This window comes from Eschscholzia californica, unplaced genomic scaffold (genome assembly GCF_041429995.1).
Source record: "Eschscholzia californica isolate CP2 unplaced genomic scaffold, dmEscCali1.0.p SCAF_2, whole genome shotgun sequence".
Lineage (NCBI taxonomy): Eukaryota > Viridiplantae > Streptophyta > Magnoliopsida > Ranunculales > Papaveraceae > Eschscholzia > Eschscholzia californica.
In genome coordinates this window covers 54,261,832-54,274,167 of record NW_028238309.1, presented here as the reverse complement: position 1 = coordinate 54,274,167, position 12,336 = coordinate 54,261,832, and positions in this window count along the sequence as shown.

The window sequence follows — 12,336 nt, the reverse complement described above, 5'->3', positions numbered from 1 at the left end:
TAGTGCTTTACTTTCATTGTCATTTTTAAGAGTCAAGGCTTCAGGTGGAGGATGAATAGAATTAATCTTAGTTCCATCACTCTTAGTCCATATTTTTGTATAATCTTCTATAACATGGATAGTTTTCTGATTAGGGTACCAATTATGAAACCAAATAGTAAAGGTTGTCATTTTTTGATCCCTTTCTAACTCTTGATAATAAATATTTTTAATATTTTCAAGAGTCCTACTATTAAAGGCTGTAAAAAACCAATTTCGGAAAGCTTCATGTTTTGCCATCATGAGCTCCTGATTAAGCCACTGTCTAGGTATTGATCCTGGACTATAATCCATAAAATTTTATAAATGGAAACTCATTTCAGATTGAGTCGGAGAAGTCCTTTGTTCTTTCTCCTGTTCAGTTGTCTGTTCAACATATATTCCATGTGGAATTTGTTGATCAGAAATCTTTAATCCTCGGATGATCTGCTCTTTAAGTTCATCATTTGATACAGAGTATCTAGATAAACTACTAGGATATGAGACTTTATAGTCTTCTATCCTTTTGGCGGAAGAGCTTCTAGTTAAGCTTAGTTTACTGATTTTATTAGGGGCAAATGTTATTTCAACATCTCCCTCAGGTGTTTGGGTTATTTGATTTAAATTCCTGTTCATAATATTGACAGGTGGTACAGCATCCTGTACAACCCATTCATGTGGAAAGTCAATTTCTTCCCATTTAATTAACTTCGGAATTGCAATATTAGTAGTCAAGCAATTACTATCTATTACTATAGTCTTGCCTGGTTCACTACGCAGTATTGCGTTAGGAGTCAAGGTATTCATTACCTTATAATGAATCCTATATATTACTGATATTGTCTCAGATCCAGGGAGATAATTATATCCCTGTGTCTGAATATGCAGGGACACGGCCTCAAACAGATTTCTATCTGTCAAAGATAAGGTCAAATTCGGGTAAACATTAAAATAAACCGGTCCATGGCATAAACTAGTTTGGATTATTCCCATTAAAGATGGTAAGAAATCCAAACACCTAGCATCTCGCAAATAGGATAAGATACTGGCATTTAATCCGGCCAAAGTCAAAGGTTTGAATGCTATTTGAATGCATCCAACGTGCAGGTAGTTGTATTTAGATTTTAAATACTTTTCAATATCTTTAAGACTCAAAAGTCTAAGGGTTTTGACTTCTTGGTCAAGTCCGATTGACTGTTCAAGAGTCTTGATATTATTTTGACTAATGAAATCAAAAAATCCTTTTTTATAGATTTTATTTGATTTTATTGCGGGTATGGTCCATTGATTTAATTGTTGAGTTTGGTCAAACTCTTCAATTACGGAGTTCTTTATAGAACTTTCAGTTAAGTCTCGAGAATCCAATTGATTCATTGAATTAAATTAGAGGAAATCATATAGACTTAGCATAAATAGCAGATTATGATTTTTAGTAATTTCCTTTAAAAAATTATATTCTTAAAAATATTTATATATAATCATTAAATTACACGTCTGTCAACGGTTTAAAGGGTATCAAACGATCCTCAACGCCTACCCGGCAACAACGGATCTAAACCCATACGCGACTTGGGTGACGTACCATAATTCAAGGATTATAATAAATTATTTTTAAGAACAAATTTCTAAAAGGAAATTTCTAACTATCATAATTCGTATTTAGTCTATATCTACATATTCTCCTCTAATTCGGATTTAAGCCTAGAAGGATCGTTTAACATAAGAGATAAAGAGAAAACTTACAAAGATGGGAGAGCAAATACCAGACTTATTCTTCAAAATAAATTAAGAAAAACTTACAAAGATGGGAGAGCAGAAACCAGACTTAATCTTCAAAATACTTCGGCTTTATTAATCTTCTAACTTTGATTACAAACTACTATTACAGAGCTTGACAGAGAAAGAGAGAAGAAACTAAAAACTTGAAAAGGAAAAACTTAGAAGAAAATAACTTAGGTTCAGAATGAACCAACATTCGGAATTTATAGAAATTTTTAGATGACCGGAACAGTTCCGGTTTCCAGGTCTACTTCGTCGTCTTCTGATGAATAGTGAATAGTAAAATTGACTTTTTACTATTTGCCTTTTACTATTTGCCACAGTAAGCCGCCATCTACTGTTGGCACAGTAATCCGCCTTCTACTGTTGAGAATAGTTCTTGACTCTTCCTGTCGAAATAGTTCTTGACTCTTCATGTCAAAATAGTTCTTGACTCTTCCTGTCGAAACAGTCTTGACCTTTACTATTTAAGCTGACAATCACTATTTTGAATAGTGTCTTCTAGATGCTGATACTGTCGAATAATACTGAAATACGGATTTACTGTACAATTGTACAGTAACTGTAGCAAACTACTGATCTTTTTGTTTGCCTTTTGCAGATTTTAGTAACTTCTGAGAATGCACTTCGATGATAGCATCCCAGTAATCTGCCATTGATGTGTCCGATTTTGCTGATTTTGAGTCATCGAAATCCTCATTCGGATCTTGGCTTTCTCCAGCCAATACAGCATACTGATTTTCTTGAGATGACGAGTCATCTATATCTTGCTTCTGATGATGAGCTAGGAATTGATTTTTAATTATTTCCATAGCTTTAATCTGTTGATCTACAGATGACAGGTTCGGATATTTTTTCTGAATATCATCCAATAAAAATTGGAAAATATTATCAGAAGGTGAAATAGATACGGATTTTTGAGTAGCCTTATAGGCATTTTCATACTCAATTACAGTTTGACAAATGAGTTTATGGGTATCTGTAATAGGAAATCCATCCCACCATTTGTAATGAAAAGTTCTGCTAATACATGGAATTAAGAGATCATCAAAGTGAAATTCTAGATCCCATCTCCATATCCATGGTATTTTGAACTCTGCCATATAACAGAGTGCTGATAACCCTTTTGGGGTTTTTTCTGCAGTTTTTCCCTTGAGCTTTGGATGATACTCATACCATTTTAGCCAAGGGTCTTTCAGTGTATCTGGTAAGAAACTCAGTTCTGGACCGAATTTCTCCCACCAATGCAGAAACCAGAGAGGGAAACCTTTTCCTTTAACAATTTCAGGGTTAATACTGATAAACCAGGAGTGTTTCTTGATCGGATTCTGATAATAGAACATGAATGACCATGCCAAAACATAATCCCAATAATTATAGTTTTGACCATTCAATTTCAGGCTTCTGGGTCTTGAGGGGTCAAGAGCCCATTCTGTTATATGTAAGACTCTTACTATATAACACTTAGAATGTGTTATAGGAGACTTACTGTCTTTCAGATTATAATGGTGGTGTACCATTTGTACAGATTCTGTTTCATTCAAAATGGCTTCATAGATATATCTATGCTTGCCATCTTGGATAGGATAGTTTTGTACTCCCAAGTACCGTTCCTTGATGTGCCACGGATCATGTTTCCACTGGACATCTTCTAAGGATACAGATAGAATTTTTTCAGTTATTAACTTTTTAGCATAAATGATTTCCTTTTTTAGGATATCTTTAGCAGTTAGTTTCGGATTGGGTTTATCCTGAGAGGATGATCCTACTACAGGGAATTCTGATAGAGAAGAAAACTTCCCTTTTTTCTGATTTACTTTCTTCGGATATCTAGATCCTCCTGCTCCTTTATCAGGTGGTTCCATCTTTATCCTGCAAAAATTCACGGGTTAAAAAATCAGGAAGAGAGTTCTGATTTCCTTTAATATATTCAATTTTAAAATCGAATGCAGATAATTCAGATTGCCATCGTGCAAAAATTTGTTTAGAAACTAAATTTTTAACATCCTTTTGCAAAATATCTTTTGCAGCACTACAGTCAATACGGAGTAGAAAAGATTGATTTAATAAATCATCTTGAAATTTAGAAATGCATTTGACTATTGATAACATTTCTTTTTTGATGGTGGAATAGTTTTTCTGAGCATTCTTCCACATTCCAGATGCGAATCTAAGTAATTCTTCTTTATTAGTAGAAGGGTTTTTCTGTTTTAGAATACCTCCATAACCAATATCAGAGGCATCCGTTTCAACAATTTTGAACCATTGAGGGTTTGCTAACCCTAAACATGGTAATTGTTTTACTCTAAGTTTGATTTTTCGGACTGCTTGGGTATGCTGATCATCCCAAGGTAATGGATTCTTTTTAAGCCTATCATATAAAATAGCACTATCCATTGCTATATTCTGGTAGTAGTCTGCTATATAATTAAGACTTCCTAAAAATCTTTGCAATTGATTTTTGTCTCTAATTTCATCAGGAAATTTAGAGGCAAATTCAATGCTTCTGTCAATAGGGATTATTGTCCCTTGACTAATATTCTGTCCTAGAAATCTAACTTCAGTTTGAAAGAGTTTCATTTTAGGTGCAGATATGACTAAACCATTTTTTCTGATAACATCTTTTGTAATTCTAAGATGTCTAAAATGTTGATCTATATTAGATGAAAATACTAATATATCATCTATATAGACAATAGTAAAATTTGAATACGGAATAAAAATATCGTTCATAATATTTTGAAATTCTGAAGGGGCATTTTTTAAACCGAATGGCATAACATTCCATTCATAATGCCCAAAGGGTACAGTAAATGCAGTTTTATATCTATCTTCTTCAGTTAGTTGAATCTGATAGTATCCAGATTTAAGATCAAATTTAGAAAATATTTTTGCAGAATGCAATCTATCTAAAAGATCTTTTTTGTTTGGAATAGGATATCTAATCCATTTCAGAGCATCATTCAAAGGTTTGTAATTTACTACAAGCCTTGGAACACCTCTTTCCTTTTCAGCTGCTTTATTCACATAGAAAGCGGTACAACTCCATGGTGAATAACTTTTTCTGATAAGTTTCTTTTCTAATAAATCTTGAATTTCTTTCTTACAAAGTTCAAGATATTCAGCATTCATTTGACTAGGACGAGCCTTAGTCGGAATCTGAGTTTTTTCATCAAATTCAGGTTTGTAAGGTAAAGATACAATATATTTTTTCCTTTCCCAAAAAGCATTGGGAATATTGCTACAAACTTCGGTTAGAAATTGATTTTCAATTTCTTTGATTTTTAGTTTTATTTCTGGGGAGTTCAATTTCTCGGAAATATTCAAATTATGTATTTCTTCTTGTAAGAAGTTTAAATGAGCAGTTTTAGAATTAATTAAATATTCTAACTCATTTAAAGTCCTGGTTTCAGGGCTAGTAATAAATTCAAAATGTATTTTATGATTCTGAAAACTAGCATATAATCCGGTTTCATCTATCTTGTCATAAGGGAAGAATAAATTAATAAATGGAGTTCCCAGAATAACTTCTTGAGATAAATTTCGGATTAAAATAAAGGTTTGTGGAATACAGATTCCTTTATTACAAATATAAGCTTCAGGTAGCTTATAATTAATTGGCATTCTATCTCCACTTGCAGAATGTAGAGATTGTACGGTTTTTTCGAAGTATTTAGTCGGAACTAAACCTTCTCTAATACAGTTCATGTCAGCTCCGCTATCCACCAATGCTACTGCATTAGTAATGGTATATTCTTTGTTGATAACAATATTAATACTTATATACCATTTCTGATAGGTAATTTTCTGCATAGTATTTAAAAAGATAAGGTTATTATCTAAAATACTAGATGGTTCTGTGTTTAGAATAGCAATCGATGTATCTTTTGATTGATGTTTTTCAGCTAGACTTTCTAATTGAATAAGTCTGATATTCTGGTTATCTAACTCTTCTCTGATGAGTTTTATTTCAGATTTAACTATATTTACCTCACTTCTTAAATCTTGAGAAGTAGAAGGTTTTAAAGAAGTTTCTGGTTTTCCATCAAGTCTTTGAAGTACTTCTTTCATACTGTAATGTTTAGTAATATTCGGTTTCTCAAAGGAACTAGGAGAGTTTTTTGTCTGTTCTAAGCAAAATTGTAATATTTTACTTTTTAGCAGAGGGTCTGTTACTTTATCTATCATAGATATTATTTCTGATTGAGTATCCGTTAAAACATTAATACTCAAGCCGTTCATTTCTACAATGGCTTTCCAATAGTCTTGGTTTTTAGAACATTGTCCTGAACAAGGTTCCTTTTCAGATATATCTTCTGATTGGCTAGAAGATAGAAAGTCAATTTCATTGACATCCTCAGAGTCACTAGAAGATGAAGATTCTTCTTCAGTATTAGAGGTCAGGAAAACTTTGCTTAATTCAGCTTTTAGATTGTCATCAATTTTTAATTCATTCAGTTTTCTTTTTGTAGAACATTTATTAGCATAATGCCCTATTTTTCCGCATTTAAAACAAGTTTTATTACTTGTTTTTTGTCCTGATTTTGTTTCAGATTTATTAGGAATATAATTTCCTTTAAATCTTTTCTTATGTCGAGGCTTCTGATAATAAATTTCTTTATTCTGTTTGTATTTTCTTCTTTTCTTATAATAAGATTTTCGAGAATACTCTTTCGAATCTCTAGAATTCCTTTTATGAGATTTTGGATAATCAATTTTCATATCATATGCAAATTGACTACAGAATTCACCAATTTCTTTTTTCCCATGCAAATTCTGTTTTTTCAATTGGTATTGTAATTTCATATCATTACAAATTTCTAATCCAGTTTGAACACAAGTAGTAATTATATGTCCATAAGTTAGATAACTATAAGAGATGATGTTTTCATTATTTTGATCTCTTAGTCTTTGTCTAACTTTTTCAGCAAAAAGAGGAGGAAGTCCATCAATGAACTTAGCCTTCCAATATTCAGAATTAGCATCATTGCGTTGCATTACTTTACAGATAAAGACATCTTTATACCATCTAAAATGGGTTAAAGATGGACATCTAAGGTTTTGTAAAAGTTCTCGACTTTTCTCTTGCCTTTGAGGATGACTCCCCACAAAATGCAACAGAATAGTCTGAAGTAAAGTATAAACTGCATCAGGTTTAACTTGTGCAGTATTTGGTTCAGGTTTTGTAGCTGTGAAAATTTCAGTCTGCTGGGCAACAGTGAGAACATTATCCCACCATCCTTTTAAGGCCCCAACAAAACCAGTAACAATGAATTTAGCCACAGCCGAATCATCATTACCACTAGCTTTACAAATGCTGGCATACATTAACATTTTATGAACAACTTCATAAATTTGATATTCTGAAAGACCATCAATATTCCATTCATAAATGGAACGACCATTATAAGAATTCTGATTTTGATAAAAGTCTTCCTCAAAGAGGAGATCTTGAGGAGTAGGTCTTTTATAATAGGTCTTAAAACCTGTATTAGGTTCATTACCAAGTTTATATAACATGGATTGAACTTTACTGATATCTGGCCCAGACTCAAGATCAGAGTTTTCAGTACTAGAATCTTGGCTAATAATATTAATCTTTAAATTTCTCATTCTTTCAATGATTAAATTAGCAAAGTCTATATCCTGTTTATCAGACAGTTTAAAGTCTTTGATTTCTGGACTAGGTTTAACATCTACTTCAACAATTTCTTCTTTATTTTTTGAAGTGGATTCATCCTTGGTAGATAAAACTTTAGGTGTATCCTTAAGTTTTTCTTCAATACTACTCAATTGATTATGAATAGTATTTTCAATTCTGATTAATTGACTACCAATAGTCTGAAGACTTAGATTGGTATGATTGTGCTGTTTTATGACGGTAGTTACTGATTCACTAGGTATAGCATATGGAACTGCTTCTAGTGCTTTACTTTCATTGTCATTTTTAAGAGTCAAGGCTTCAGGTGGAGGATGAATAGAATTAATCTTAGTTCCATCACTCTTAGTCCATATTTTTGTATAATCTTCTATAACATGGATAGTTTTCTGATTAGGGTACCAATTATGAAACCAAATAGTAAAGGTTGTCATTTTTTGATCCCTTTCTAACTCTTGATAATAAATATTTTTAATATTTTCAAGAGTCCTACTATTAAAGGCTGTAAAAAACCAATTTCGGAAAGCTTCATGTTTTGCCATCATGAGCTCCTGATTAAGCCACTGTCTAGGTATTGATCCTGGACTATAATCCATAAAATTTTATAAATGGAAACTCATTTCAGATTGAGTCGGAGAAGTCCTTTGTTCTTTCTCCTGTTCAGTTGTCTGTTCAACATATATTCCATGTGGAATTTGTTGATCAGAAATCTTTAATCCTCGGATGATCTGCTCTTTAAGTTCATCATTTGATACAGAGTATCTAGATAAACTACTAGGATATGAGACTTTATAGTCTTCTATCCTTTTGGCGGAAGAGCTTCTAGTTAAGCTTAGTTTACTGATTTTATTAGGGGCAAATGTTATTTCAACATCTCCCTCAGGTGTTTGGGTTATTTGATTTAAATTCCTGTTCATAATATTGACAGGTGGTACAGCATCCTGTACAACCCATTCATGTGGAAAGTCAATTTCTTCCCATTTAATTAACTTCGGAATTGCAATATTAGTAGTCAAGCAATTACTATCTATTACTATAGTCTTGCCTGGTTCACTACGCAGTATTGCGTTAGGAGTCAAGGTATTCATTACCTTATAATGAATCCTATATATTACTGATATTGTCTCAGATCCAGGGAGATAATTATATCCCTGTGTCTGAATATGCAGGGACACGGCCTCAAACAGATTTCTATCTGTCAAAGATAAGGTCAAATTCGGGTAAACATTAAAATAAACCGGTCCATGGCATAAACTAGTTTGGATTATTCCCATTAAAGATGGTAAGAAATCCAAACACCTAGCATCTCGCAAATAGGATAAGATACTGGCATTTAATCCGGCCAAAGTCAAAGGTTTGAATGCTATTTGAATGCATCCAACGTGCAGGTAGTTGTATTTAGATTTTAAATACTTTTCAATATCTTTAAGACTCAAAAGTCTAAGGGTTTTGACTTCTTGGTCAAGTCCGATTGACTGTTCAAGAGTCTTGATATTATTTTGACTAATGAAATCAAAAAATCCTTTTTTATAGATTTTATTTGATTTTATTGCGGGTATGGTCCATTGATTTAATTGTTGAGTTTGGTCAAACTCTTCAATTACGGAGTTCTTTATAGAACTTTCAGTTAAGTCTCGAGAATCCAATTGATTCATTGAATTAAATTAGAGGAAATCATATAGACTTAGCATAAATAGCAGATTATGATTTTTAGTAATTTCCTTTAAAAAATTATATTCTTAAAAATATTTATATATAATCATTAAATTACACGTCTGTCAACGGTTTAAAGGGTATCAAACGATCCTCAACGCCTACCCGGCAACAACGGATCTAAACCCATACGCGATTTGGGTGACGTACCATAATTCAAGGATTATAATAAATTATTTTTAAGAACAAATTTCTAAAAGGAAATTTCTAACTATCATAATTCGTATTTAGTCTATATCTACATATTCTCCTCTAATTCGGATTTAAGCCAACCTGGCTCTGATACCAATTTTAGAAGGATCGTTTAACATAAGAGATAAAGAGAAAACTTACAAAGATGGGAGAGCAAATACCAGACTTATTCTTCAAAATAAATTAAGAAAAACTTACAAAGATGGGAGAGCAGAAACCAGACTTAATCTTCAAAATACTTCGGCTTTATTAATCTTCTAACTTTGATTACAAACTACTATTACAGAGCTTGACAGAGAAAGAGAGAAGAAACTAAAAACTTGAAAAGGAAAAACTTAGAAGAAAATAACTTAGGTTCAGAATGAACCAACATTCGGAATTTATAGAAATTTTTAGATGACCGGAACAGTTCCGGTTTCCAGGTCTACTTCGTCGTCTTCTGATGAATAGTGAATAGTAAAATTGACTTTTTACTATTTGCCTTTTACTATTTGCCACAGTAAGCCGCCATCTACTGTTGGCACAGTAATCCGCCTTCTACTGTTGAGAATAGTTCTTGACTCTTCCTGTCGAAATAGTTCTTGACTCTTCATGTCAAAATAGTTCTTGACTCTTCCTGTCGAAACAGTCTTGACCTTTACTATTTAAGCTGACAATCACTATTTTGAATAGTGTCTTCTAGATGCTGATACTGTCGAATAATACTGAAATACGGATTTACTGTACAATTGTACAGTAACTGTAGCAAACTACTGATCTTTTTGTTTGCCTTTTGCAGATTTTAGTAACTTCTGAGAATGCACTTCGATGATAGCATCCCAGTAATCTGCCATTGATGTGTCCGATTTTGCTGATTTTGAGTCATCGAAATCCTCATTCGGATCTTGGCTTTCTCCAGCCAATACAGCATACTGATTTTCTTGAGATGACGAGTCATCTATATCTTGCTTCTGATGATGAGCTAGGAATTGATTTTTAATTATTTCCATAGCTTTAATCTGTTGATCTACAGATGACAGGTTCGGATATTTTTTCTGAATATCATCCAATAAAAATTGGAAAATATTATCAGAAGGTGAAATAGATACGGATTTTTGAGTAGCCTTATAGGCATTTTCATACTCAATTACAGTTTGACAAATGAGTTTATGGGTATCTGTAATAGGAAATCCATCCCACCATTTGTAATGAAAAGTTCTGCTAATACATGGAATTAAGAGATCATCAAAGTGAAATTCTAGATCCCATCTCCATATCCATGGTATTTTGAACTCTGCCATATAACAGAGTGCTGATAACCCTTTTGGGGTTTTTTCTGCAGTTTTTCCCTTGAGCTTTGGATGATACTCATACCATTTTAGCCAAGGGTCTTTCAGTGTATCTGGTAAGAAACTCAGTTCTGGACCGAATTTCTCCCACCAATGCAGAAACCAGAGAGGGAAACCTTTTCCTTTAACAATTTCAGGGTTAATACTGATAAACCAGGAGTGTTTCTTGATCGGATTCTGATAATAGAACATGAATGACCATGCCAAAACATAATCCCAATAATTATAGTTTTGACCATTCAATTTCAGGCTTCTGGGTCTTGAGGGGTCAAGAGCCCATTCTGTTATATGTAAGACTCTTACTATATAACACTTAGAATGTGTTATAGGAGACTTACTGTCTTTCAGATTATAATGGTGGTGTACCATTTGTACAGATTCTGTTTCATTCAAAATGGCTTCATAGATATATCTATGCTTGCCATCTTGGATAGGATAGTTTTGTACTCCCAAGTACCGTTCCTTGATGTGCCACGGATCATGTTTCCACTGGACATCTTCTAAGGATACAGATAGAATTTTTTCAGTTATTAACTTTTTAGCATAAATGATTTCCTTTTTTAGGATATCTTTAGCAGTTAGTTTCGGATTGGGTTTATCCTGAGAGGATGATCCTACTACAGGGAATTCTGATAGAGAAGAAAACTTCCCTTTTTTCTGATTTACTTTCTTCGGATATCTAGATCCTCCTGCTCCTTTATCAGGTGGTTCCATCTTTATCCTGCAAAAATTCACGGGTTAAAAAATCAGGAAGAGAGTTCTGATTTCCTTTAATATATTCAATTTTAAAATCGAATGCAGATAATTCAGATTGCCATCGTGCAAAAATTTGTTTAGAAACTAAATTTTTAACATCCTTTTGCAAAATATCTTTTGCAGCACTACAGTCAATACGGAGTAGAAAAGATTGATTTAATAAATCATCTTGAAATTTAGAAATGCATTTGACTATTGATAACATTTCTTTTTTGATGGTGGAATAGTTTTTCTGAGCATTCTTCCACATTCCAGATGCGAATCTAAGTAATTCTTCTTTATTAGTAGAAGGGTTTTTCTGTTTTAGAATACCTCCATAACCAATATCAGAGGCATCCGTTTCAACAATTTTGAACCATTGAGGGTTTGCTAACCCTAAACATGGTAATTGTTTTACTCTAAGTTTGATTTTTCGGACTGCTTGGGTATGCTGATCATCCCAAGGTAATGGATTCTTTTTAAGCCTATCATATAAAATAGCACTATCCATTGCTATATTCTGGTAGTAGTCTGCTATATAATTAAGACTTCCTAAAAATCTTTGCAATTGATTTTTGTCTCTAATTTCATCAGGAAATTTAGAGGCAAATTCAATGCTTCTGTCAATAGGGATTATTGTCCCTTGACTAATATTCTGTCCTAGAAATCTAACTTCAGTTTGAAAGAGTTTCATTTTAGGTGCAGATATGACTAAACCATTTTTTCTGATAACATCTTTTGTAATTCTAAGATGTCTAAAATGTTGATCTATATTAGATGAAAATACTAATATATCATCTATATAGACAATAGTAAAATTTGAATACGGAATAAAAATATCGTTCATAATATTTTGAAATTCTGAAGGGGCATTTTTTAAACCGAATGGCATAACATTCCATTCATAATGCC